Genomic DNA, 7456 nt, shown 5'->3' with positions numbered 1-7456 from the left:
ACCTTAAGCAAACAGTCACCACTGGCCACTGATAAACTGGCTTTCTGTCTTCCCCACCTCTCATCCCCGAGAGCCTCATGGGCTGCCCTTGAGGTCTCCAGCTACACTCCTTTAAGTCCTTGTGTTACTTATAAGCTCATGAGGAATTCACCATGTGTCTTAGGTCAGATTCCCTGAGAAGCACTGTGACACTGTGTCTGAGATGGAGATTTGCATGCAGGAAGTTTACCAGGGCGAACTCTTCAGACCAGTACCTGGGCGGAGGTGAAGGCAGCAGGGCCGGGCAGGGGAAGAGACCAGCTATGACACCACAAAGGCCTCCACTGATGCCACCAAGCTCTGCAGCTAGTGTGACCCTGCAGAGTTGTCCCCTCTCAAGGCATGGGGGTCAAGCTTTATCAACTGGTCATTGGATGTGTATTGCCCCTGGGTTGACTGACGGCAATTCCTGGAGAGAGACTCAGGTGAGAACCTTCAACTACCAACACTCCCAGCACCTGAGGAATGAGTGCCTCAGGCCGACAGAGGCTTCTGATGGCCCCCACAGCATCCACACACCATCTAAAGTGTTATCTTGACATTTCTGAACATTCACATTCTTAATTTTAAAAATGAAAATGCCATTGTAAATAAGTAATTGCATATTTCCTTAAAACTGATGTATCTAAAAACACTTCTTATATATTCAGAAAGAGTGAACCACAGCTCCCTAAAGAAATAATATTAGCAGAAAGCTGTAAAATTCAATTTCAGTGTAAAAAGTGTTCTGATTCAAATCAAAAACTGGTGAAAATGGATTGAAATATTGTTAAGATACCAATTCTCCCTAAACAGAGCCATAAATTCAATGCAAACCAACCAAAATCCAAGCAGACTTTGTTTTGTAGAAATTGACAAGTTGATTTTAAAATTCATATGAAGATGCAAAGGACCTAGAAGAGCTGAAAGAACTTTTGATAAAAATAAAAGCTGGAAGACTACCAGCACCAGACTTCTAGACTTATTATAAAGCTATGGTAATTAAGACTGTGTGGTACTGATATCAAAACAGGCAAACAGAACAACAAAACAGAGCCCAGAAATAAACCCACACATATTCGGACAATTGATTTTTGACAAAGGTGCTAAGGCAATTCCAAGGATGGACTTTTCAACAAATGGTGCTGGAACAATTAAGTATCCATATGCAGAAAAAAGAACTATGATCAATGATTAATACCTTGCACAATGCATAAAAAATTTACTTAAGATGAATCATTGACCTAAATATGAAACCTAAATCTATAAAACTTCCAGAAGACATAAGAGAAAATCTTTGTGAACTTGGGTTAGGCAAAGATTTCTCACAGATGACACTAAAAGCAACAATCATAAAAAACCAAATTGATAAATTGTATTTCATCAAAATTTTAAACTTATGCTCTTCAAAAGACACTGTTATGAGGGCCAGCCTGTGGCTCACTTGGGAGAGTGTGGTGCTGATAACACCAGGGCCAAGGATTCGGATCCCTATATAGGGACGTTGGTTAGCTCACTTGGGTGAGTGTGGTGCTGACAACACCAAGTCAAGGGTTAAGATCCCCTTACTGGTCATCTTAAAAAAAAAAAAAAAAGACACCATTATGAGAATGAAAGGACAACAGACTTGAAGAAAGTATTTGCAAATCATATATCTGATAAAGAACTTATATCCACAATACATAACCCCCAACACTCAATAAGAGAACAACTTCCCTGAAAATGGTTAAAGATTTGAACAGACACTTCACCAAAGAAGATATGTGACTGGCAAATAAGTACATGAAAACATGCTCAATGACCATTAGTCAGCAGGTCAATGCAAATTAAAACACAACGAGATACCACTGTATATCTGCTGAAATGACTAAAATCGAAAGACTTGCCACACCAAGTGGTGAGGATGTGGAACAACTGGAATTCCCACACCTTGTTGGTGGTGATATAAAATGGTACAACCACTTTGGAAAACAGTTTGGCAGTTTCTTAAAAAATCAAACATACATGTACCATATGATACAGCCATTCTACTCCTAGGTATTTACCCAAGAGAAATGAAAGCACATGTCCATACAGACACAAATGTTCATAGCAGATTTACTTGTAATAACCCCAAACTGGAAACAAAGTCCTTCATCAAATAAATGGATAAATAAATTGTTACATCTATGCAGCAGAATAGTACTCAGCAATAAAAAGGAATAAACTTCTGAGACATGCAACAACATGGATGAATCTCAAAAAAATTCTTCTGAGTGAAAAAAGCAAACAAAAAAGAGAACATACTGTGCATACATTCCACTTGTATAAAATTCTAGGCCCTTTCACAAGATGGCACTGAAGGCAGAGAAGGAAGCTCCTGCCTCTGCCAAAGCCGAAGCCAAAGCAATGAAGGCCAAGAAGGCAGTGCTGAAAGGTGTCCAAAGACACACAAAAAAGAAGATCCACACATCACCCACCTTCCAGCGGCCCAAGACACTGGCTCCGGAGGCAACCCAAATACCCTCGGAAGAGCGCCCCTGGGAGAAACAAGCTTGACCACTGTGCCATCATCAAGCTCCCCTGACCACTGAGTCTGCCATGAAGAAGACAGAAGACAACAACACACTTGCATTCATTGTGGATGTCAAGGCCAATAAGCACCAGATCAAACAGGCTGTGAAGAAGCTCTGTGACACTGATGTGGCCAAGGTCAACACCCTGATCAGGCCTGATGGAGAAAAGGCGGCATATGTTCGACTGGCTCCTGATTATGATGCTTTGGATGTTGCCAACAAAATTGGGATCATCCAAACTTGAGTCCAGATGGTTAATTCCAAATATACAATTTTTTTCAGCATAAAATCAATAAATTAATTTAATAAAATTAATTTCTAGAAAACGCCTATTAATACATAGTGACAGAAAGCAGATCAGTGATTGCCTGGGGAGAGGGCAGTAGGAAGGATTATAGAGGAGCACGAGGAAACTTCTGGAGGTGATAGTTTCACAGTCTTGATAGTGGTAATGATTTCACTGTTTCATGGTGACTTCATATGACAAAATGTCAAATTATATGATTTACATGTGTGCAGCTCATTGTGTGTTCACTGTACCTCAATAAAGCTGTTGGAAGGAGGAAGAGGAGGAGGAGAGGAAGAAAAAGAAGATGAAGAAGCCTGCAGCATTGTCGGTTTCTGTTGCTTATAACAGAATAACAGAAGCTGAGTAATTTATTAAAAAATGAAATTTATTTCTTACAGTTTTGGAGGCTGGGAAGTCCACAGTCCAGGGGGCACATCTGGTGAGGGCCTTCTTCTTGGTGGTGACTCTCTATAGTGACGCAGGATGTCATGGCAAGAAATGGCATAAGCAAGAGAGCTAACCTTCTCACTCACTGTCTTTATAAAGCCATCAGAACTGCACCCATGACCACCCATTAAACCATCAACCCATTTGCTGTGAGTTGATTGAATTGTGTCCCCAAAGTTCATATATTAGAAGCTTAATTCCCACTGTAACTATTGAGGATGGAAAATCCTATTACGGCAATTGAAAGGTGGGCCTTGAAGAGATGATTAGATTGTAGGACCGTACAGTAGTGAACAGAATAATAATGGTGCTCAGGGGCATGGTTCTGAGGGCTTTAAAAGAAGAGCACATGAGAGGTTAGTCTCTCTGTCTGCTCCACCATTTTCTGCCATGTGAGACCCCTGCATTGCTACAAAGCCACCGCCAAGACTCTCACCAGATGTGTTCCCTGGACTTTGAACTTCCCAGCCTCTGAAGCTGTAAGCAATAAATTTTGTTTCCTTTATAAGTCACCCAGTTCCAGGTGTTTTGTTATAGGCAACAGAAATGGGCTATTAGTCCATGAATGAATCAATCCATTCACCAGAGCGAAGTCCTTGCAACCCAATCACCTCTTAAAGGCCCCCAACTTCCACCACCATATTGGAGGTTAAGTTCCAACACGAGCTTGGGGAGACATTCAAACCACAGCACCAGCGTTGAAGGAGAGAGAGGTGGCATCAGTGAGGCTGCCAGGGACACGAAAATCAGGGTTGTGAAGCCACATTTGTTTCTGAGGGTCTCTTTCTAACCAGCCAGAGAGTTTGGGGTAGCCTAGTGAGAAGGAAGAAAGATGTGTTTGTCTAACAAAGGACACAGGATAAATAGGAGGGCTGATATCTCAGATGGAAAAAAGAAAATGAGTTGTTGAGGTCCTGATAGGGTGCTCTCCCTCACAATTAATAATTGAGGCTTTGACTTCATAACAACCCCACCAAAGTTGTCTTGGGGTAATCAGGACAGCAGTAAAGATGTCTTCACTTTTAAAGGGTAATCTTAGCTTCTCCATTCCAGTGAGATCATCCTAGCCTCTGCTCTGGCCTCTGCGCTTTCATGGGTCAACGGTGACATCTGTCAAAGCCTTCTGGCCATGACCAATTTGTGTAAATCCAAGACCACTTACTTCTGGTAAGTGGTCTTACCAGAGACTTCCAGCCTCTAGAACTGTAAGCAATAATTTTCATTTTCTTTACAAATCACCCAGTTTCAGGTATTTATGTTATAAGCAACAGAAATGGACTAATACAGTGTGGATTTGTTTGGGCTGAGATAATTAGCACAAATTCAGATAACTCTGCTCCCTACTGCCCCACCTGGCCTCTGGGCCTGAGCCCTTGCCTGCTTAGAGCTGTACTAGCTTCCAGACTCTTCCAGCAGCCCTTTCCCACTGCAACACAAACACACACTGGTATGATATGAAGAAAGTCAAGGTTAAATGGTATTGATAACCATGGAGTTTTAGGAAAACAAGTGACTTGAACCCTGGTTTATATTTGTTCTGTTCTTATTTCTTTTATTTACTTATTCATGTTTTTTTAGGAGAGGCCGTCCCCAATTTATAGATAACCCATAGTCACAAAAGAGGGCATTGACACCTCTCTTCTCCTCTCCATGACAACTGCTGCCACTGCGGAAACCACTTGGGAGGCAAGAGGAGAAACAAATACTGGTGCTTACTTACGGGATCCATAAGTTAAGGAGTGAAGGAATGAAGTTAACTATGAAAGCCAGGACTATTTGGGGGGACTTGATTAGAGGATAGATCCCCAAGCAGAACAGGCCTATATGTAAGGTGACTGCCCTGCTTCAATATTTTCCTACCCTAATAGGAAGCTTTCCTGTTGATTTGCTCTGCTGCCTCAGTGCAAATTGTATTAGTCCGTTTCTGTTGCTTATAACAAAATACCTAAAACTGCATGATTTACAAAGAAAACAAAATTTATTGCTTACAGTCTCGAAGGCTGGGAAGTCCACAGTTCAGGGAACACATCTGGTGAGGGTCTTGGTGGTGGCAACAGTGACAGCAGAGTATCACATTGCAAAAATGGTGGAGTAGAGAAAGAGACTAACCTCTCACATGATCTTCTTTTAAAGTCCTCAGAACCACACTATGACCACCATTTTTAATCCCTTCACTAAGGCATGGTCCTACAATCTAATCACCTCTTCAAGGCCCCACCTTTTAATTACCATAGTAAGATTTCCCAACTTCTTAACAGTCACAGTGGGGGCCAAGTTTCTAATACATAAACTTGGGGGACACAATTCAAGCTTCAATGAGTTTGGGGGTTGGGGAAGACTTTTAATCCATTACACAAATCAAAGGTTAATTCTATTAACAAGCATCTTCTTTGAACAACTCTGGACCAGTTAAAGGTCTACTAGCCATTGACACATGAGCATGACTTAGTTCAGTTAAAAACTTCCAACAAATCCCTTGTGGAAATCAGCTACAGTGAATGAAAGAGAGCTTGGGCGGAGAGAATAGGAAGTCAAATAATTTGGAAAAGGGAGCACTTGGGAGGGGAAGTTCTTGGAGCAACATAAGACTATGTCATAGGGGCCAGGAAAGGAGGCACCAGGGGAACAGAGTAGACAGAAAAGGAATGTAGACCTGATGGTCAGCAGCAGAGGAACGGCTAAAGAAAGAATGACTGTCCACCCACTGTATGGAAATTTCTGTGGCCATTGAAAAACTGATCATTAAGCTCTATTGCAATATGGGAAACACACCTAATATAATGTAGTGTGAAGAAAGCTAGAGGCATAAGAAAGAAATGTCAGAGACTGACAAACACAAACTTCACCTAGTTAAAAATTTTAACTAGAGTTGGATTGAAAGTCCTTGTATGAGTCCATTTGTGTTGCTATAACAGAAACACCTGAGACTGGGTAGTTTATAAAGGAAAAGAGGTTTATTTGGCTTACGATTCTGGGACAGCTGCATCTGGCATGGGCCTCAGGCTGCTTCTACTCATGGTGGAAAGCAGCAGGCAGCCAGCAGGTACAAACAGATCACATGGCGAAAGGAAGCAAGAGAGAGAGAAGGTGCCAGGGTCTTCTAAACAATCAGCTCTCGCAGGAACTAATAGAGCAAGGACTCACTCATTAATCCCCCCTCCCCCAGGGAGAGCATTAATCCATTCATGAGGGATCTGCCCCCATGACTCAATCAGTTTCCAACACTGCCACATTGGGGATCAAATTTCAACGTGAATTTTGGTGGGGACAACACATCCAAACTCTATCAGTCCTCCTTCTCTTCCTTCCCCTCCTTCTCATGCCCTGATTCGCAGGACATACAACCCCAGTGAGTTCTAGGACTACTGTATTTTGGCTACATGATGCATGGAATAGACTTCTGTGATCTAGCAAACATTAGGAATATAACTATGGTTTATAGCATTGTTCCTATTGAGGAAAGCTTGAATATTCTCAACATTCAACTTAAAAATGTACTTTTGTTCATAAACTGGAGACTGCCTGTAAGTATAATCCTTGTAGCATTTTTCTAATTTATACTGTTATTTTAATAAAGGGGTTCATTCTTTTGTACAAAGCAGAATTGGCAAGATTATGTGGTTTGTCTCCCTACTCTGTCTACTCCTAGAGAAGACTCATCTCTGGGTCCATCCAGGACACTCAAAGACGTTTCCCTCTAGCAATAGCTGCACCTGCGCTCAGCCTCTGCACGGCCTACCCTGCGTATCCAACACAGCCTTCTGTGCAGAACAGGTGCTTTGAGAAAAGAAACCATTAAAACAAGGGTCAGAGTTCTTGTGTGCTCTACTAGGAATTGCTCTGCTCATGTTTGGAATCATTCTAGATCATTGACAATGGAGAACAAGCAAGAAAAGGGCTGTGTCCAGGAATTTGGTTTCTATTTTAATTATTTCACTTTATTATTTTCTTTTTGGACCTCAACTTCTGAGAGTTCGATTATCCATTCTCCTCAGTTCATGGCATTCTATCATCATGAAAGTCTCTGGATTCATTTTTATTTTCCACCTTCTACTTAATCCCAACTTTTATTTTTTTCCCTTTCACCCTGGGCATCTACACTATCACGTTTCATATATATTCTTATAAATATTATTTTAAAGTATAT

At 41.4% G+C, this 7456-nt stretch overlaps 1 pseudogene; it reads left to right on the top strand.

Annotated features, from left to right (window-relative positions):
* The first annotated feature begins 2349 nt into the window (after positions 1–2349).
* LOC134361503 (large ribosomal subunit protein uL23-like) lies at positions 2350–2817 on the top strand (annotated as a pseudogene).
* Positions 2818–7456: the final 4639 nt, after the last annotated feature.

The sequence above is a fragment of the Cynocephalus volans genome, chromosome 13, assembly GCF_027409185.1.
Source record: "Cynocephalus volans isolate mCynVol1 chromosome 13, mCynVol1.pri, whole genome shotgun sequence".
NCBI classification, from domain to species: Eukaryota; Metazoa; Chordata; class Mammalia; order Dermoptera; family Cynocephalidae; genus Cynocephalus; species Cynocephalus volans.
Note: the sequence above shows the minus strand (reverse complement) of the source record. Positions and strands in the feature narration are given on the sequence as shown.